This window comes from Lissotriton helveticus, chromosome 1_2 (assembly GCF_964261635.1).
Source record: "Lissotriton helveticus chromosome 1_2, aLisHel1.1, whole genome shotgun sequence".
NCBI classification, from domain to species: Eukaryota; Metazoa; Chordata; class Amphibia; order Caudata; family Salamandridae; genus Lissotriton; species Lissotriton helveticus.
Window position 1 is genome coordinate 437,972,846 of NC_136058.1, and position 22,752 is coordinate 437,995,597.

General features: G+C 44.2%; 1 long non-coding RNA gene across 1 annotated transcript in view; it reads left to right on the plus strand.

The window, feature by feature from the left end:
- Window positions 1-22,752, plus strand: part of LOC144808009 (uncharacterized) — a 61,302-nt gene that overhangs the window by 7,902 nt on the left and 30,648 nt on the right. The window contains exons 2-3 of the long non-coding RNA XR_013606563.1: window positions 14,108-14,158; window positions 15,296-15,414. This is a non-coding gene — a long non-coding RNA (uncharacterized LOC144808009). The remainder of the gene's footprint in view (window positions 1-14,107; window positions 14,159-15,295; window positions 15,415-22,752) is intronic.

Below are 22,752 nucleotides of genomic sequence, written 5' to 3' on the forward strand. Positions count from 1 at the left end.
AGAGTCGTGACCTCATTCTATGCCAATCTATGGAGAGGAGCTGTGTCTCCTGGAGGAGGCACACATCTGCCTCCATGTTATCCCGGTAGGAAAGGATGGACCTCCTTTTATTGGGATTGTTGAGACCTCTCGCGTTGAGAGTGAGAATTTTCAGTGTGGGCTGGGAAATAGCGTGTCATAGTGAGTGCACCAGCTTTGGCCTGTATTTGGGTCCCTGTGATCCCTTTTCCCCCTGAGCCCCCAACGTCTGCCCGGCCTTCATTGCCCTTTGATCCTCTCTTCAACGTCTTTAACCTGCATACCAGTTCTCCTCCCTCCCCTCCCTAACTCCAACTTAGAAACCCATTAACCTCAAATTGTCCAGGGCCCGCCTTTCGTGCGTGCGCGTCCATGGAAGTCGGAATAGTTGGGAACGTGTGTTTCCTGTTCCCCATGTCTCTACACTCCCCGTGTCTCTACTCTCCCAGCAGATTTGTTCGCCGCCCACCCAGCCTTGCAAATGTCACTTATCTGTCCCTCAGTCGTTCACGGTGTCATCATAGGGGAATGTCTCTTTCGCCAATGTCTCCAGCACTGCCAGAATTTCTCGTGCCATGGTGTTGGGGTTCGGTCTCGTTGCTCGCTCTGTGCTACGCCTCCCGTAGACCTTATGCCATCTTTCTCGAGGAGTTTTGGTCTGTGGGCCCTCTGTCTCCTCCTGGATTGGATTCTCAATGCCGAGCACCTGGAAAGTGTCCTGCACGGATCTGAGCTGGAGGACTTTGCCCTGACATATGAAAATCAGCCAGAAAGGGTGACCCAAAGAATACGGTATTCCTTGATTTCGAAGACGCAGAGTTGCCACTCTGAACTCTCTACACTTTTGAAGGGGTATAAGAGCCAGGTCATGGTGCAAAACTATGGAGTGGTCCTGATATCTTAGTGGTTGCTTGTCCCTGGCAGCACGTAGCATACACTCATTTAGTTGAAAGTCTGAAATGTAAGCCAAAATATCCGGTGGGGCGCCCAGTATGCTCCTGAAGAGACCCTGCAGGTATTGTGTGATGTCTGGCCCTTCTTCTTTAGGTGGAACTCCCTTAACACGGATGTTGTTTTGCCGAGACCGATTCTCCAGGTCTTCTCTGTGTGTCTGGAGATCGATCTGTTGAGCCTTGAGCCGGACTATCTCTTGCTGTAGATGCTCCACCTCCTTTTCCTGGGCTTGCTCCTGATCCTCGATGGAGGCCATACGGTCCCCAACGGTATCGACGTCCCGCCTTATCAAAAGGCGGGACGTTGATGCCGTTTGGGAACGTGTGGCCTCCATCGGTTATCTCCTTCATCTCCCCGCTATTTCCCTTTTCAGCGTCTGCAAGTGGCCTTGTAATGCACCGAATAGAGACTCTAAAAAGGCGTGGGTAACTGGGGCTTCAGAGGTGTCCACATCTTGGTTGATTTGTGTCGTTGGGGAGAGCATCCCTTCTCCGCTGCTGTCATCGGGAGCTTGGCCAGCATCTTTTTTAGATTCTGATCCTATTTGCTTCTCGCTGAGGACATGGCTGCTATATCTCTTACCACATCACCAGACCGGCATGCCTTGTCGTGGGGGTCCCAGCCCCAGTGGGTGGCAGTCACCGGGTTGTCCTCCCTGTGGTAAATAAATAAATAATACCCTATTTTTGACTAGACTTATAGCATAACAGATAGCTCAATAAATAAGAGTCAAGATTCGAGGTAGTAGGAGTTTCTGCAGGTTTATTACAGCATAAGGACAGGATCAGGACAACCTGCATAGGAACAGAATGACAGGGCCCAGCAGGACAACTGGGGCCCAGCAGGGGAAAAGAGGCCCAGCAGCTGCTGGGGCTAGGTCTGGGATGAGCGCGCTAACATTCAATAACAAAACATTGATTTATATACATAGCGCAAACACATAGCATTACATTGCAGTAGGCGTAGCAGTGGGTGGAGCAGAAGACGTGACGCGTAGCAGTCGCGAGAGATAACAGTAAAAAGAGGTGTAACTGGGAGTATACATAGACATGTGATGCAAACGTAACAGAATATGTCATGAATGGGCGGAAACTTTGGAGGGGGCTACCTAAGGAGCCGGGACCTCTAACCTAATGGTGCGCGAAAACTGGCAATGACGTGTTACTAGGAGAAGCTGGGGGCTACGAACTCTGTGCTAGGAGCAGAGACTGGAGTCTGGAGGGTCGGAGCGACATGTACCTAAACCCTATCTGGTATCTGATGTTTAGGGAACATGTTGATATAAACTAGAAGTCATGAGGGGAAAAGCTAACCTGACTCTAAGACTGGACCATGCATTATTCTACATGTAGTGCGTGATGAAGAATACTAAATGACCATTAAATACAGTATTTCTCTAACATGGAGACGAGAAGGCTAGACAATGACGGAAACTATTGATGCAGTTCAGTAGCTTAGGAATGCAGAGGAGGAGGACTGAACTGATAGCAGGAACTATAACATACTTTTGGCAGACTCAGAGGCAGAGCCGGGGTGCACCGGGCACTGCGGGGCAGGAAGTAAGTGAAGGGTCGAGGATACAGGTGGGGGCTGTATCGCTCCTTAGCGAGGCTTTCAGGAGACAGGAGCTGAATCTGTGGTCCGGGCCCTTTTTGAGGCCTGGAAACGGGGACTTTATAATTGAATAACGTGCACACTGAGAAACGTGGCAACATTACTTACATAGGCCTGATATTCGTAGTATTCACGAGGACTGGAAACTAACATACTAGAGGTGGACACAACTGTAATTGCGTCTTTAATCAGAAATGGGGAATAACATATGCATATTGATCATGCACACATAACATATGATGGATGAGGCGTAGGGACACAGAACATGGCAAAATTTACTTTTCCACATTCCCTCCTTGTCACTACGTTTCCATCAGGAAACATCAATATTCATGATACCGTCTATCATTTCATACAGTACCATTTGCTCGTCTCGAATTGTCTTGGAACGGGATTTAGAACGGGGCTTGGGACTGGGAATACAAGAGGTAGCACACATGCTGCAAATCGCAGGGCCACATTGTATACAGAGGCAGCAGCTAAATATGATCGCTACTGCAATACCTAAAAAGGACAGGACTTTCCATCCCCATGCGGAAATTATATTCCAGAACCAACCGGACCATGTCCAGGTGCCTGGATCTTGGTGTAACAGATGGGCAATTTTATGGAGTCTGGTTATAGCTGAATAAACAGACGGCGCGTTATTTGGAATGAAAATACAACAACTGAATCCGAGAATTCTACAGGCCCCGCCCCTATCGGCCAGTATGACGTCAAGGACGAGACGATTCTGTAAAACGACAATTCTCATAAAGGATTGCTCTTCAGTTAAGTTACCTAGAGCGGAGGCAGTCTCATCTACTACTGCTTCAAGGGTTCTTGTTAACCTACGGATGAGCTTACTATTTACAACTGTACCTAAATAAGGGAAAACACCTTTATCTATATCAATGAATTGCTCTGCGGCAGTTTCAGTATAATCAATAATCGGGAGATTTCTCTTGTGTCTAGTGTGTACTAAGAAAGAATTCCTATGATAGTCAGGTGGGGCTAGAAAAACAGGTGGCAGTAGGAAAGCAATGTAACAGGTTCCCTCCCAATCGAGGGGCAGACGGACATATGCAGTTTGACCACAAATAAAATAAGAATGACGTGAAGCTTTGAAAATAGATTTCCCACTGTCACTATACTTGATAACAGTAGTACATTCACTATGACCTATGTGTACAGAACCATAACTACGGACACATAATTCGCCTTTGACTGGTAGTACTGAAATAGCGGGTGAGTCTGGAGTAGTATCAGACTGAACATTCAGAACCATGAAATTCGACGAATAATTACCTAAATTATAAACCTCATTTTCTAAATCTAAACCTGTTCTGTGGGGGAGACCTTGCTTGTCTGGAAAACATGTACTGTTAAGAAAAAACATATCTGTTGAGGATGACGTTAACGTGGACCATGCTCCACACGAACCATTGTGTGAGAATGGATAAGGAAAGAGTGGCAGAACTCCCTTTGGTGTCTGGAAAGGGGGGAGTCGACCACACACCCAACAATTAGTGGCATTGCTGGTCTGGTGTGAATAATGTAACATACGGATAAATGTGTTATTACGCATAGCGAGGCGGTATGCATATTCGTGAGGAGGCAGATCACTAAACGTGTGCTCTACTGTAGCATGAGCAGACATATTTACATGAGGAACTGAAAAACACAGATAGAAAGCATAGCTGGTGCAGGAAATCATTATGCTGATGAATAATACGAAACTCAGAAAAACGATACATTTGATTGAGCTTTGACTGACTCTCTCACTATGGGGGTCTATTTTATACATGTCAGAAACAGTCTAACCGTTTCACCTAGGGGAGGACTTATACAATCAAACTGGCTGACTTATTAGACCTGAGCTTTAACTTATACTCCTGTTGCGGAGTTTTCTCTAACAAGGGAGGGGTTGTAATAATGTCTTGTGCGGGACAGTCCTTTAAAACAATGTTCTGGCAATCCTTCGAATCCTGGGAAATGTTCTTGGAAATGTTTTTGAAGACTGGTTTCGATCCTTTGAAAAGTTTTACATGAGAAAGGTGGACCCACCCCTTCCTGCCTTCCAACTTGACGGCAGTTCGGGTGGTCAAGAGGACCTGACGTGGCTCCTTCCAACGTGGTTCCAGCGGACTTGATCTGTCGAAATTTCTGATCATCACTAGGGAGCCTGGAACGATCTCGTGCGGTGCCACCTCGGTATTGTCTGGAAATGCGGCGGCAACCTGTGAACGACATGAGTTGAGGGCAGACATCAAGGAAGCTAGGTAATCTGTCAGCATATTACATGAAACATCGGTAATACTTCGGGGTCTAGGAGTACCTCACATATTAGGGGGGCGGCCGAAAACGACCTCATACGGGGACAGACCTGATCTGGAATGTGCGACCATACGCATATAAAATAAAGCGACTGGCAAAGCTACTAACCAGTCCACACCCTTGTCTTTACAGACTTTTGCTATACGGATTTTCAGAGTCTGATTATGCCTTTCGACTAGTCCAGCTGCTTCTGGATGGCGTACACAATGGAACTTCCACTGGTACCCTAACAAAAGGGAAACGTGTTTCATGAGTTCAGATGAGAATGGCTGGCCGTTATCAGAATATACGACTCTAGGGAGTCCATATCTAGGGAAGAATTCACGAACCAACTGCTTAGCAGTGGTCGCGGCTGTGTAATCTGGGACTGGATATGCTTCTGTCCATCTGGACAAGGCGCATACAACTACAAGGACATACTTGAAACCTCGACATCGCTCCATCTGAATATAATCCATCTGGAGGACCTCAAAAGGGTGGTCAGGGGGCTGGAAACCACCTTGTTCCACCGGGACACTTTTACCTGGATTAAACTGGCAACATATCATACAGGTACGGACTTTCTGCTTGGCTGCAGCTCGTAAATGCTTGTTGAACCAAATGTTCTGGATACTGTCTAACATAGCTTTTTCTCCTAAATGTGCTGGACTATGTGCGGTATTGATAATGACTTGAACCATAGAATCGGGGAGAAACCATGTGGCTCTACCCTTCGTTAACCATCCTTGATCTGTCTGGACCCCTCCTTGTACAGACCATTTCTTGATTTCATCAGGAGTAGCATGTGACTGGATATCTATGACATCTTGAGTAGGGTCCTTAACTGTCATGCATGTAATCGGATCTGGAGTATGTGTCTGTGTCTGATTAACTGGAATGTCTGGAGTCTGTGCTGTAAGCTTGGCTGTGCGGTCTGCTAAATCATTACCTTGGGAAATAATGTCAGTGACTTTCGTATGTGCTTTGCACTTCATGATAGCAATAGATGTCGGTAAATGTATGGCATCTAACAGGGCTTGAATAAGGAGACCATGCTGAATCTTGGTTCCATGAGAAGTCATAAAACCTCTCTCCTGCCAGAGCACTCCGAAGTCGTGTACAACTCCGAATGCGTAACGTGAATCTGTGTAAACATTAACCTTCAGGTTCTTGGCATGTATACAGGCTTGTGTCAGAGCGACTAGCTCTGCTGCTTGAGCGGACAGGGTATCAATACGGTGTGTTTCAATAACTTCAGTGTCAGTAGTCACTGCATACGCGGCGACTAGTTCTCCTGTACTAGTTCTCATACATGAACCATCCACATAAAGTGTCAGGTCAGGATCTGGTAACGGAATGTCTGTCAGGTCTTGTCTTGGCTTTGTCGTAATGTTAACTACTTCCACACAATCATGTGTGTCTGGATTTGAACTAACTGATGGTAACAGTGTAGCAGGATTCAGGACGTTGCAGCGTCTAATTTCTATGTGTGGCTGGAACAGTGTCAATTCATAACCTGTTAAACGTGCAATTGTCAAGTGCTGAGTTTGTGTTCGGTTTAAAAGAACTTCTACTGAATGTGGAACTTGTACTGTCAGGGAATGTCCTAAAACTATAGAATCACTTTGTCTGATAGCTAGTGCTGTGGCTGCAACTGACTTGAGGCACGCAGGCAACGCCTGGGCGACTGGATCTAATGTGCTCGAAAAATAAGCACAGGGCTTGTATTGACCTGCTTGATCTTGTGTGAGGACAGATAATGCTGTACCTTCGCGTTCAGTAACGAAAAGTGTAAAAGGCTTACTGTAGTTCGGTGTAGCTAGAACTGGAGCTTGACATAGGGCTTTCTTTAACTCGTTAAAACTAAGTGTATGGTCAGATGTCCAAGGGAGGACAGTCGATACGGCTGCCTCCTGTGTCGTTAACTGTATCAGTGGCTTGGCTAGAAATGCATACTGGGGAATCCATTGTCTACAATAAGAAGTAAGGCCGATAAAGGCACGTACCTCCTTCTGGGTTCTGGGCTGGGGAAGACTCGCTATTAACTGGATACGGTCGGGTGTCAACTGCCTACCCCTCTTGGACAGCAAGTGTCCTAAGTATACCACTTGCTGGACACAGAATTGAAGCTTCGAAGGTGACACCTTGTGCCCCATCTCGGCTAGAAAATACAGAACTGTAAGTGATGCTCGCTCGCAAGCACGTTCAGAACGGGCTGTGATCAGTAGATCATCGACATACTGGAGCAGGGCAGTGTCAGTTGGCATGTGAATGTTGTCTAGTTGTCTCTTGAGTGCTTGACTGTAAATACTAGGGCTTTCTGTGAAACCTTGAGGAGCGCGTGTAAACATATAGCTCCTTCCATTTAAACAAAATCCGAAAAGAAACTGGCTGTCTGGATGAATTGGAACACTAAAAAATGCATTCTTGAGGTCAATAACAGTGAAAAACATGGCTTCGGAATCAATGGCTGTTAACAGGGAAGAAATATCTGGAACAACTGGGTACTGAGGAATAATACATTTGTTAAGCTCTCGTAAATCAATCACTAATCGATATACTGGGGGTGCATTTGGATCAGTACGTTTCATGACTGGAATGATCGGAGAATTACATACATTGGAGTCAGTTTCTACAACTACTCCTTGAGCCATGAGCTCGTCAATAATTTTGGATAAGGCTGCTACAGCCTCAGGTGGCAATCTGTACTGCCTGATTCGTGGTAACACTACACCTGGTTTGAGAGTCACACGATGGGGTGTGATTTGCATATAACCTACATCAGTTGGACCTTGCGCCCATAAATGCTGCGGAACATTAGACAATCTTGAATCAAAATCTCGTAATACATAGTGACCCTTAAAGTCACGTAGGAACAGACGTATTCCCTCTGGGGAACAGCAAATAACTGCACCTAATTCTTTCAGTGTCTTAATACCTAATAGATTTTCTGGACATGACTTAGTAAGTAACAGATCAGTAGTACGGGACAATGGACCTACTTCTAGAGTGACTGGCTTAGATATTTCATTAACTATGGGTTTTCCTGAAAATCCAAGGGAAACATTTCTTGAGCCTGAGAGCGGAGCCCCTGGAACTTCGGCGTGACTAATTGTGGTCCTACTTGCCCCTGTATCGATCAAAAACTTTCTGTCTTTCCCTAATACTTGACTATGAACATAGGGACCTTCTTGGTCTACAGGTATCTCGATGAGAGGCAAGCCTACCTCCCTCTCTAGGCTGTTTCATGAATATGACTGATACTCTGGATACTCGGACTGTGCATACTGGTACATCTGCGATGTAACGTGCTGTGTTGCAGCAATAGGCTGCGGTACTGTAACTGTCTGTGGTGCATTCTGTGACTGAGGAGTCTGTGAAACTTGTTCTTGTCTCGGCGGACGTGGTCTTTCTTTAGTCTTACCAGTAGCTATGTTGTGTTTCAGAACTGCACACTCGTTTATAAAATGACCTGGCTGTTTACAATAATTGCAGTTCCCTTTAACGGGAGCTGCAGGATGACTGGCTTGATTCGGACCTCTCTTCTGACTGTCTTGAGGAATAGATTGTGCAACTAGCACTTTCATTTTCGTGTCTTTCATACGTTTTCTTTCGTGTTCTTGCTCTTCTCTGATTCTATTCTGGTGGTACTGAAGCATCTGGAGCATCTGGGACGGAGTATTTGCTTGCCAGGTGCTTTCGACTTTCAAAACTCGGTTTTTAATTTGTGGACTTGAATTCTCGACTAATTTGGTAACGAAAAGATGAGGGTATGACTCACTACTTGTCTTGAGACCACTGTTAATACTGAAACATTTCTCAAATCTAGAATAAAAATCACTAATATCCTCATCTTGTTTCTGTTTACAGGCTGAGATTGCATCCCAGTCTTCTTTCCTAGTTGTCAATAATCTGGGTAAAACTTGAATCAATAATTCTGGTAATTCTTTACATTTATCTCCAAGACCGGTACCTGGTACTCGTGCCTTGTCTTCAGCTTCTAGAGCTGCCCAATCGATCTTTTTCTCTCCCACCTCCCATTCCTTTTCCTTTAACTTTTCATACACCCCTGCGGGTAGCAGGACCTTTAACATTTTAATGATATCTGGGTACGTGTATTCTCCCATACGGAGCATGTCTTTTAATTCTCTATGGAACCCTGCTGGATCTTTGTCATGACAGGGGATTAATTTCTTCATTTCAAGGAGTTCCATCTTTGATATCGGAGTGTATACAAACACACGTTGCATTACGCCACCCGCCCCTTGGACTGGGTGGACTTCTCGTAGCGGATTCTGTCTGTCTATGTAGAATGGTTTACTTTCTGGGGGTGAGACATGAACAAAATGCGGGTTCAGGAACGTTCTATACTTGTGGCGCTGTTCTAGAATGACACTAATTAAATCGGTACCTAGACCTCTCCATCTGTACTGGAGTAACTCGTTCAGGATATCATGTAACGGGCCTGGATCAGAATGTTGACCCTCATACAGGGTAATGAGGTGCTGGATCATATACATACCCACCAGTCGTTGCTCGGCTGGGGGCAGTTTCAGAAACATTTGTGCCACTATTTCGTCTGGAAAAGTGGTAGAATCAGTAATCCATCGGACTGCTGATCGGGCTAGTTCTTGTTCGTGCATGGTACTTAATTCGCTATAACCGACTCGTGATTTCAGGATGTGATCGGTAGCTTGAAATACTTGTTCTAGGGAACCTTGTTCTGGTGCTAGATGATGAAAAATAGACTTAGGTTCTGGACGTAAATGGCGATCTGGAAATCTGGATTTTCCTACATACGCTATTCTGGCGGGATTCTCGTCTTCCTCTTCAGGATCAGAGATACTTTCTTTCTCGCTTACTTGTGCTGCTTTACGCTGTTCGTGTAACCTTATTATTTCTTTACGAATTTTCTTGTACATACTTTCCATGGCACTAATGGTCTTGTGCTTACCCTCGGCTATATTATCACTCCACCTTGTTAGAATTCTCATTTCGGCGGGATCTTTAGACGGGTAATCTTGTTCTCTTATTAAACAATTGATCAGGAACTTTAATATCATGAGCTGAATCTCGGCTTTCCTTTGAGACATAATCTCGCCAATACTTTCTGGATCATCCCCTGTACGGATGAAACGATATATTCTGTCTAGATCTTCTTTCATATTTGGTAAGGTGACTAGATACTCGGTCACCCTTCTTACGCGTACGGAATATAAAACCATATTATACTCGCCTGGGACTGTGTCATAGACACATTCGGCAAGGGCTTGTCTGATTTCTGTAACAGACTTATTACTTTTAGGAGTACGCTGTGATGCTTGAGCATGTAATTCGAGTGCTGATAGACGCTTGTGTGGCGGTGGGGTTTGAGGAGGACCTCCTCCTGCGGCCCCTAGACTGGAATCGTCGACTGACATTCTTCGTGCTTGCAGGGTCGGTAATTGTAACGTGGGCTGAACTTGTATGACAGGCTGACCCGGGGGTACCGTAACAGGTACTCCGGTGTCTGGAGGAACGGGAAGTGCCTGATTTACAGGGACAGGTGGAGCGCGAACTGGATTTGCATATTCTGGAACTGTGTCGTCCAAATAGGACGAAATAAAAATATCAGCTGCGGTCGGTTTGTGACGTAGCTTGGTCGGAACTAATGGTGGCGGGAAATTACTGGGTGCCTCTGGGGTCGCTTTTGGCAAGCCTTCGGCAAGGAGAGGATACATACCCTTAATAAGGGCATGCCTCTGTCTGTCTGACTGTTCGACTTTGACTTGTTCACCTATCTCGATTAATTCTCTTTCTTGGGCTCGTTCTTGGGATTCTCTACTTAACTCTGACTTTCTGACTTCCTTTTCCGTTCTTCTATGCGCTTCCTTACGCCATAACTCGATGGCATCCTTCTGTGACTGTCTGGCTTTCTTTTTCCATAATGCTTCTTCTACTCGCATGATACATTCGGCATCCCATGTACCCGATACGGGCCATCTATACTTTTCTTCTAACTGTTTGGTATACTCTACCCATAAATCTAGATACAATATGGCGCTTATGCCATGTTTCTGATACATAAAGTGACCTGGACTGTCCCTAGGCGGAACAGGAACTGCTGCTTCCAGCAGACCCTTTCTAGTTTTTAACTGACGTAACTTGGAAAATAGCGGCATTCTGAACTTGAATCGGAACACAATACAATACACGAAAAACAATAACAATTGGGAAAACAATTCAGGCATACCACGACATTGGAAATACATTAAACAATATCATAACATAACAGTTCGAACAGAATACTACCTGAAAATACTGAAAACAGAAACAGAACAGAATTCTCGAGAACGGAACAGACTAGAGTTACTGGATGCACTGCTGTAACAGTACGGAACATACCGGTCCCATAAAGGAACGCATCAAGACCCGTATCCACCTAGGTGAACACTTCGTTTGTGGGCTTGGGTACCACCAACCCACGGACCAGGAGTCAATTTAGACTGACCCTGTCTAGACACTACCCCAGCAATGGTACTCACCGGGCAGCACGGAACGGAAGGCCTCGGACGGGACTGGACTACGACGGACTTCGGACTTCGGACTTCAGTTACGGGTGGGCCTCCGGATACCTCGGACCTTGGACTCTCGGCTTGGGCTCTGGTCGGGACTCGCCGCGTTCCTCCACCGTCTCGTTCGGATGCTGGACCGCCTCCTCCGTCTCCTCCGTGGGCCTGAGGGATACTTGAAGCAGAAATATCTGCACTTGGCCAGTATGGTTCCGTCACGACTGCAGAGGGTCAGGGGGTCGGCGTGGCTTCACCGACGCGTGGGGAAAGGGCAAGTCCCTATTCGGGCGCCATTATGTGGTAAATAAATAAATAATACCCTATTTTTGACTAGACTTATAGCATAACAGATAGCTCAATAAATAAGAGTCAAGATTCGAGGTAGTAGGAGTTTCTGCAGGTTTATTACAGCATAAGGACAGGATCAGGACAACCTGCATAGGAACAGAATGACAGGGCCCAGCAGGACAACTGGGGCCCAGCAGGGGAAAAGAGGCCCAGCAGCTGCTGGGGCTAGGTCTGGGATGAGCGCGCTAACATTCAATAACAAAACATTGATTTATATACATAGCGCAAACACATAGCATTACATTGCAGTAGGCGTAGCAGTGGGTGGAGCAGAAGACGTGACGCGTAGCAGTCGCGAGAGATAACAGTAAAAAGAGGTGTAACTGGGAGTATACATAGACATGTGATGCAAACGTAACAGAATATGTCATGAATGGGCGGAAACTTTGGAGGGGGCTACCTAAGGAGCCGGGACCTCTAACCTAATGGTGCGCGAAAACTGGCAATGACGTGTTACTAGGAGAAGCTGGGGGCTACGAACTCTGTGCTAGGAGCAGAGACTGGAGTCTGGAGGGTCGGAGCGACATGTACCTAAACCCTATCTGGTATCTGATGTTTAGGGAACATGTTGATATAAACTAGAAGTCATGAGGGGAAAAGCTAACCTGACTCTAAGACTGGACCATGCATTATTCTACATGTAGTGCGTGATGAAGAATACTAAATGACCATTAAATACAGTATTTCTCTAACATGGAGACGAGAAGGCTAGACAATGACGGAAACTATTGATGCAGTTCAGTAGCTTAGGAATGCAGAGGAGGAGGACTGAACTGATAGCAGGAACTATAACATACTTTTGGCAGACTCAGAGGCAGAGCCGGGGTGCACCGGGCACTGCGGGGCAGGAAGTAAGTGAAGGGTCGAGGATACAGGTGGGGGCTGTATCGCTCCTTAGCGAGGCTTTCAGGAGACAGGAGCTGAATCTGTGGTCCGGGCCCTTTTTGAGGCCTGGAAACGGGGACTTTATAATTGAATAACGTGCACACTGAGAAACGTGGCAACATTACTTACATAGGCCTGATATTCGTAGTATTCACGAGGACTGGAAACTAACATACTAGAGGTGGACACAACTGTAATTGCGTCTTTAATCAGAAATGGGGAATAACATATGCATATTGATCATGCACACATAACATATGATGGATGAGGCGTAGGGACACAGAACATGGCAAAATTTACTTTTCCACATCCCGCTGAGCTCCACTACGCTGTTGCTTGATGGTGAGGGCCCTAGGTGTCACTCCCTTTCAGTCTCGTCCGGGCCATGCTGTCTTCGACCGTCTGCTATTGCCCTGCTGGGCATCTGCTGCTTGTTCTCAATACTCTAAGCACTTTGCGCCCGAACCTGCTGTGAATTCCCCTGTAGGCCAGCTGCCCTATCTGAGCCTGGAGCACTAGATGTCTTCTAGTACCACTGCGGCTAATTCCTGCATTATGTGCTTGCAGGCCGTGGCCTCCGGTTTCCTCTGACTTGGCAGTCAGCTCCAGAGAGACTAATCCATGCCCAGGCCTCTCACCCACTGGCACCTTGTGATTCTTACAGAGTTACAGTTTATATCTCATTCCCCTTATTGGATTTTGTCATTTTAGTGTCATGTTGTCCAATACACTTTACTTAATTTTTCTATTTCTTTTTTTTTTTTTGTTTTGTTTTGCATTTTGACTTTTACTTTTTTGGTTTCTGCATACATATTTTTCATATTACCTTAAGTTAAGCCTGCCTGTTCGGTAATTAGGTACCAGGGGGTTGATCCTAGGTTAATTGAATGGCTTTGAAAGTTCACTCTGACAACGGTTGTGATTGTTCCACATCTACCGCAAATAATAATTCAGTTTCTTACAGAAACTATCTAACATTATCTGCAAAACAGGCAGTTGATAACCTACCAGAGTTGAAGCACCATGTGGACAGATTGAAATATGGGACGAGTATTGTGTGGCAATAGAATCTCTAAAAAACTTCAGTTTGCAGACGAACCAAGAATTACGCTTGAATGTCATAACTTTTTAAAACAAGGTAGTCAGGAAAGTGTGGCGAATATATGGCAGCATTTTGACAGCCCCAAGCAAATTTGAGAACAGAGTTGATATATGTTGCAGAGACGAGTCTGTTCACCCAATGTGAGTTGTGATATCCGCTTTGCTGATCTGCCTGAAGTTATGATGCTGCTGACAGTAGCGTGTCTGCTAAAAGCGATGGCGTGACTGGTGGAACTATAAAGCCAAATAAGAGAAAGTTATCTTCTGACACCGCAGTCTTCGTGACTGAGACCAGTAATGCTGAAGACTCTGAGACTCACAGCAGTAATTTCTCCTTTCAGGCCGTTATTGCTGCAGATGGAGCGAAGCCAAGAAGTAAGCACATTACTAAGGTACCAACAAAGTTTAATATTATTAATTTGTATTAACTTTTTCTCTTTTACAGCATTTGGAAATGCATTTTCTAATTGTGTTGCTTTTTGGTTAGTTTTTTTATTGTAGGCTATTATCTTCGTTTTAAAGGGAAGGATGTTGTAGTGTGTGACCTTAATGCTGCAGTTTGCATTTCATTACCATCATTTGCTTACCCAGGAGAATCTCCAGGGTGGAGGAGGTTTGCTGTTCCAGAGTTCTTTCTTCAGCTTCTGGGCAGTTGTCACTCTGTGGCGATCTGTGGTCCTGTTTCTCTGATCTCCTTGTAGTAGCTCTTCATCCATCCGCCAACGATAATAAGATGCCAGGCATCACCCAGCACACAACACAGACTATGATGTGCTACGTCTATCTGCTCGGCGCAGTTAAAGCGAGGATAAAGTTCTCCGGACCCATCAGGCTGTGAATGTAACCTAAGGGCTTAAGATGAAATGAAGAGCTTACCCCCTTCCTGAGTGGCTCCAGACTGCTGTGTGCAGACCCGATAGCTGTCAGTACCCTGGACTATGTATGTATAAATCAGATTATGTTGGAAGTAACCTGCAATATATTGTGGCAGGCAGCACCCTGCCATAGAGTAGGATTTCCTGGGTGTGAAGCGCGGCTGATTCCGATTGGTTGCTTGATAGTTTTCCAGAAACTCATGTTCTTGATTGTTCATGTAGTTAATGAAACATGCCTAGGCGTTTTATCTCTTCAGTTGACAGAAGCTGCAATAAAAGTTTCTTTGTCGTTGCAAAAAAATATTAACGGCCGACGAGCCTCTGTCTGTCAAAGAATGGAAGGGCTGGGGAACTGTCAGTCATCTCACTGCTAAGCAGAGCAGTGTCATGCTTCATCCTCCGTCAGGCCTCTGATTTTGACCAACATCGCTTAGAACACTGGGACTTTAGAGCCCATCCTTTTAATGAGAAAAACAAAACTACAAGTCCCATAAGCAATAGTGGTGGAGGGTGTCACACATGACCTGGCGCAACATCCGATTCAGCATATCCAGTTTCATTTTATAAGTATTTGACACAATATTGAATTTATAATATTTGTTTTTTATGGTCATGAGTCACCAGAATACTAAAAACGTGTCTTTTATTTTGAAGGTCAATTAAGTAATGGTCACCAGCTTGGAAGCTCTGTTAACTCTTCAGTATTTGTCATTGATCTCCACATGTGGATGGTTTGGGTCTGCCTCCTGCATCGTTCCCGATAACTCACACAGGTAAGGAGCTTGTAGCAGCAACATGATAACCCTGTACTCGTCTGTAGGAAGTGCGCTCCGAGGCAGGTATCCGATCATTTTTGTGAAACAAGCAAGCGCCAATATCTGCTATGTACATTTGTTAAAATAAAACAGTCAAATCACAGTATACTGTTCCGGAGATTCAGTCCCAGAGACATTATCTGTAACTGAACGCAGACACCCTAGGAAGCATGTGCTTTTAAGACAAGTTGCGTTCACTCACCTGAAGGTGACATGCTTCATCATTGGGCTATACTCCTCACCAGGCCGGCGCTACAATGCCTGGCGGGCACCACAAGAGGCCACTTTGTCGGAGATCCTTTAATAAGTACGCCGGGTGAGCATAGTAGGACAGAGGATGTTGTGTCATAAGATGTGAGATTGGTGAAGTCTGAATATAAGATCAACTATGGACCAGTTGTCACAATATAGTTAATGTGATCTTCCTGGTCCATGTTGACATTAAAAACAGTGGCAGAGAAATTGAGGAACTAATGGCCCCTATCACTGTGTGAAAGTGTCGGTCACCTATGGACCTGCTGGTAAGCTGGGGTCTATACTTCAGGTCAACGTTTTTCATGCCTTGTGTAGTCATGGAGCAATCTGTTGGCATTTCATCAGGACCAAATATGCGAAAATGGGTAAATGTGACCTAATCTTCTCCACAGCGTGAGGAGCTCTGTAACTCAAAGCCCTGCACCGTGCATAGGTTATAAGGTGCCTATTAACATCTTACTACCACAGGTGAGCACTGCCTAACAGGGTACACTAGATACGGTAACCCTCCTAAAATTCAGGGCATATTGACTTATCCAATAGCGAGGACGCCGCATCAGAGGGCAACTGGTTTGAAAAGCACATGCTTCCTAGGGTGTCTGCGTTCAGGTAGAGATAATGTCTGTGGGACTGAATCTCCAGAACAGTATACTGTTAGTTGATTTATAAGAAGAAAGTGTATACTGGACTGTCATTTTCCTTGTCATCTCACACCGGGAGGCCAACACATCTATCATACATTTAATTCAAAAATAGCAAAAGGCCAAGCAAACTAACAAGTGACAATTGTCTTTGCAATGGACGAGTGCATCCACCCTAAAGCAAGTTGGAGTATATAATGCTAATGCTACACAATGTATTTTTATACACTTTTCTCCTAATACAAGTCAATGAAACATGAACACGTGATAGAAGCAGTTACTGAAACAACACTAATGAGTAGGAGGCAGGATCTTCTCTCGAGAGGAATGTGAGGAGTCCGTGAGGTGCAGATCAAAGATACACAGAAAAGCTGCAGAATTCACTGTTTCTGGAAATAACACTTCTGTTTGTCAATGTTCAATTTACTACAAGATGCAGGAAAGTGTGCAGATGGACATCACTAAAGAAAATGGTTCTGGGCCCTAATAGAATCATGTAACTTTGCAGGCATATTAAGGCGAACAGACACATCAAATTAATATAAGAATATTGTAATTTGGTAATGTAATATATCAATGCAGGTTGTGGCATTCATGTGTAACCAATTATCGGTATTAAAGAAACCAGTATATCCAGTTATGCTTTCTCAATTCCTTCTTCCTAGAGGCCACCACTGCTGCTAGCCATCCGTATTTAGCAGTGCCTCCTGTGACCTGGAATCCTGCATTTAATCAATACCAAAGGTTGTCAATGCTTCTAGCCAACTCCGGTCACTGGTGCCACTCGCACCCCACCATCTATGGGCCTGTTATTCTTTTAGCCGGCTCCAGTCAGTAGTGGCCCCTTGGACCCGTTATCATTCTAGCCAACGTGAGTCATTAGTAGCACATTGGGACTAGTGATCATACTAACCAGCTTCAGTCAGTATTGGCTCCCTGAGACCTATTATCCTGCTAAGTAACTCCAGTCAGTGGTGACCCCTGTACCTTAAATCCTGCTAATATTCAAAACTAGAGGTCAACTCTACTGCCAACCAGTTCCAGTCAATATTGACATGTATTGTTACCCTGCCTGTAATGAATACCAGAGGCCAGCGTTGTTGCTAGCCAGCTCCAGTCACCGGTGGCCCTTCACATATTATCCTCAATAGGATCAATGCCCAAGGCCTGTGCAGCTGCTAAACTGCCCTAGTCAGTAGTGACCTCCCAGACCTGTTATTCTGCATATAATCAGCAAGGCTTCGGCCCTAATAACACTCACCCCACATCCTTATGGTTAGCGATGTCCAACAAACTAATGGTCTGCCTGATCTAGTGCACGTCAGGTGGATTGTCATGTGTCCAGCCTTTCTTGGGTGCCGTCGGTGTAAATACATCGTACGGCCCTTCCTTTTTAGATCACGCATTCTGATGTATTTTTCTCTTATTCTGGACCACAAGGGAATACCTGGCAGTCGTGATGAGAATCTTTTTTTAAATGAACCCCACTTCCTGGGATAAAGTTATTCAGGGAGAAAGTTCCAAGGGTGTGAGGGTGATTAGTTATTGGTTTTCAAAATCAAACTGCAGCTTTGGAAGCTTGTTTTTGAAAAACACACAAGTTGGTGAATGGGCGCCTGAAACATGGCAGCCGCTCACCACCCCTGCGGTGCCTTCAGAGGAGCCACCATGGCTGCTGAAGGGACATAGAGCGCCACAGGGCCAGCAGGGATCTCTAACAAGTCGGGTGACCCTTTGGACTTTTATTCAAACCCAAAGTCTTGATAATTGACAAATAGAGGAGTGGAGAAAAGAGAGAGTTAATTAGAATGCTGCCGATATGTGATTTCTTGTATGTGAATAAGTAAATGACAAGACGCTGCTGTGTTCCGTACCTTAACGCAGCCTTTTTTTAAAAACCTGCTATATATGTCGCATTGGTTTATCTCTGCAAGTTCAGCTGAACAAGTTACTGGTTATGTTAAATTATGTTATACTGGATTGCGGTCTAGAAAACATACAAGGACCAAACGCTTCAGCTTGACAAAGCAAGGCAGTTTCAGTCCCACTGATAGAGAGCCCAGGTCACCCGGCCAAATAATTTCACCATACACGTACCAGGCCCATATATTGTTTCAATTTATCATATACACTAATCGGGTGACCTTACACTCTACTATCAGTAACCCTGATTCCTTCCTGTTTATTCTTGCTGTACCCGACTTACCAATCCACCGTTACGGGTACCTATGACCACAATGGATCAGGGAGCTAGCTGGAAAAGAAAAGCAGGCAACCAAATACCAACTTTTATATTTTTCTGTATTAAATGACCACAGACTACTGGAAGGTTTAAAGGTTTATCTAGAATTCAGATTCGGAAAGCATACAGTTTACAACCAATAGGCAATCAATAATCAAGATAACGAACAGCACATAGCCATAGAGAAAGTAAATCAGGGCAACCATTTATGAATCTATAGAAAGATGAGGACATGAGAAATACTAGACAAATTTCAGGAAATGGAACTTTAAGAAAGTATAACTATAAATGGGCAATTTTATGCACGTACTAGAATTTCACTACCGAGAAATACTTAAATGATTTGGTGAGAAATTGGAAATCCTATACATCTATAGGGAGGGTAAAATAGGAACACGCTATAGTTCTAACAAATTTACTTCAATCAGCTTACAGGAGAAAATTAGAAACCAGATCTATAATTTATAAACAGTATGGAGAGAATATGCTCTAAAGGTGGGGAAACATGCGAACATGCTATGAAAAATAAATGTATGTCTTTTCATATAGTAGATTGCGAAAAGCATGGAAAATTAACGTATGCAAAAGTATGTCTTTATTGAAGCAAAGACAGAAAAATAGAAGGTGCAGTATAGAGTTTCAGCACTATATATTTACCTAGAATGGTGTGAAGACCAACCCTGGCCACGGATCAGTCAAGGACAGGAAATACCTCAAGGAAGGACAGTCATCAATGGGACAGCAGGTGCAGAATGGACACCCCAGGACAGGACAGGAAAACCAGATTAGGATCAGGACAGGACCACCAAGGAACGACCAGCACCCGCAGTTTGGAAGCAACGCCTGTGCTCCACCCTCTCTGCAGCTATCAGTCAGAACCCCGATTGGGTTAGCGAATTCCCCAGCAAAGTGCTCCGCCAGCACTTAAGGTTTAGTAAAACCTCTTGAGCCTATGGTATATTTCAGACAGAGTGCTCCGCAACCCTCTGTATCAGTCACCTATTGAGTGCGTTGGGTCAGTGACAGGTCAGCTATTCAGACAAGTCGGACAATTTCTCTAGCTAAACCTAGGCTAGTTATACTGTTTTCGGGTCAGTGTACCACCCCCCAAATGTTGCAAGTGTCAGAATCCCCAATTTCGATTGGTCCCCAAGTAGGATAGGTCAACACACCAATCATATTCGAATTCTACAAGCCTAAATTTGCATACTCTAGGACCGCCTAGTGATTTTGGGGTTCTCATGAGATATTCTACAGAATACAATGGAAAAATTACAAATGTAACAATTGCGGTACAGTTCAGCTCCATCCTGCTGGGTCGCAGGTCACGTTCTCAGGAGCATCTTGACTGTGGCTGCCAGCTGGCTGAGTTCCACTGCTCAAGGTTGCCTTTTCTCTGCCAGGGTGACATGCGCAGTAGAGACTTTCAAGATGGCTCGCATATCCCTCAGACCCCCAATATCGCGGTACATGAAAGGAAAGCGAAAATAAATTAAAACATAGAAATAAATGAATTCACTGTATACCATGAATAGCTACTCTATACCCCTTACTTGAAAAATATACTATGGTATTACGGTTTAGTGCAACAGACAATAACACGAAAACATCAGCGCAAGCTTCACCATGTGAGTACACAGACGGCCATTTTAAAAGCAAGTGCGCAGGCGCAAAGATTCCCTCCAAAACTGCAAGTATGTCACGTCACGTGAGTGTGACTAACGCATGCGCAGAAAGAAACCCGCCACGCAGCGGCCATTTTTAGTCACAAGGGTTATTGAATTAGTAGACACATAGGCAAGCATCACAAGGACACCCAAAATGTAAATTAAAGGGAAATTAGTAAGACGAACAGGTTGAATTACATGATTATATGTTATTCGAGGTTCTTGAATTCCAGCAAGCCGCGTAATATGCGAAATCTTGCTTCATCAATCCCCTCTTTGATGATATTTACTATCTTCACAAACATAATGGAATCAGATGCCAACTTTTTCATACTTTGTGCATTTCAATCTCTTCCAACATTCGATTCAATTTCTCCTTCACATCTTTGTTAGGGTGAGAATTTTTCACCCTTTTGTAAATCTGATTATTCAGTTCCTCCAATTCAAGCTCATCCTCACTCCGTTTCATACCTCTCCTATTCACAGTGTACTTCTTTGTGTGCTGGCGACATTTGCAACAGACAAATATGAGGAATATGATGAAACCTATTACTCCAATTGGCATCAGTACCTTTAACAAAAATCCTTTACCTAAATTAGAAAACCAATGACCTACAGCGGGGAGACCATCAGTAAGTCTCTTCCAGGCACTATCAACCTCCAGTGGTTTGAGTTCTTTTTCCAAATTGGTAATGTTTTTCACATATTGCTTGATTTGCACGCTTTTGTCCGGTATGTAAGTGCAACAATGTTGCGCCTTCAACATCCGGCAGACTCCGCCCTCTTTTGCTAATAAGGTGTCAAGAGCAAGTCTGTTCTGTAAAACCATAGATCTGATCGCAACCATTTCGGTATTGACCAACAGAAATCCATGAGCCGTGTCAGTAGACAACACATCCACTATTGTGGACAATTTGCAAATTCTGTGTGTGTTCAGAACCACTCCCACTCCAGGTATCAGTGCACTAAAAATACTACCCATTATTTCACCTACACTTTCTCTTTTACTACGCACTAAGCCATTAGTGTTTTCACTGCTTCCAGCAATTTCATTCACATGGTATATTTTCGGGAAGACTATGCCAAAGTAGCTGCTTCCATACCAGTGATCCGGATATTTGAAATAAGCCTTGTTTCCACATATAATAAATTCCGGGAAACACAGGTTCTGACCCATTTTTGAAACCCCAACCTCCAATTACTTTGTAATTGTGTTCACATTGACTGGAACCAATGAAAATGTTATTATAATAACTTGTCCTTTCGCGGTGAAGACACAGTTTCCCCTTTCTTTCGAAATCCAGCAACAAAGCAGGACCAGCCCCACCATTCGAGGTGCTTTCCATGTTTTCAGCCTATTTATGAGTTCTCTGCTTTTTATCATTTGCCTTTCTTTGGAAACTTTCTCTTCTTTTCTCTGCCATGTCTAAAAACATGTTTTCTTGTTCATGTAATGAACAGGTCAAGTTATCTCTATGTGCTTCACCTAAATCCATGGTACCTATAGTCAGAATGTATTCTCCCATATAATGTGTAACGTCACTTTTAGTATGTACAGGGTTCAGATTTCCACGTATAGGAAGTTCAGAAAATATCACGTCTGAGTTAGAGTAGTAGTACTGTAATGGTCCTCTTTTGTAAAACAAGCTAGCTAAAACGCTACAGGAAATTCCATATGTCAGGGGTAGGTGATGGTAAGTCACTCCCTCGGCTACAGAAGCAGGTAGCTTCATGCACACATAACAATCTTCTATCTCCATGGTCTCTACGTAATGCACTAAGAGATTTGCGAAAACATTTAAATGAGTCCTGTTCTTTATTCCGTGATAATGTAGTCCTTCCTCATCTGGTGCTTCTAAGTCTGAATTTGTTTGTCTGATGCTAAGTGCTTTCTCACATCTTTCTACACTACGTGTTGTCAGTTCTTCAGTGTCTTTTGTCACCGTCTGTGAAGGGTCAATATTAGTATTTTTGCTCATCATAAAAGGAATAAAAACTGTTAGTCCTATCCAAATTATTAACACTATAGCTATACTACATATACATACTTTGCAGCATGTTTTGCAACAATTGCGTCTAGGCCTTCCATTCACATTTGAATCAGACATTTTCGCTTAGAAGAAGTTCTCAACCCCTCTTTGTAACTATGCACAGGTAGTTAACACTGAGCAACTTCAGGTTGGTTCGTCTTCTTCAGCAGACTGATCAGCAATCTGTTCTTCGTCACTTTCGTCAGTTATATCAAGATCCTCAAATTCCTCCAATATCAAATAAGTCCATTCAGGATCCTGGTATTTTTCGTTCAGTCTTTTTATTCGATCACTTCTTCTTTTGGAGCTTTCTCCAACTTGCTCTGCTATACGAGAACTTTTCCTTCTTTCTGCAAGTTTTTCTTCTACTGTTTTTAGTCTCAGTCTCAGTCTCTTAATATATCTTGGTTCGATATTTTTCTTTTTCTCAAGTCTTTTAGTTGGCACTGTGGTTTGGTTTT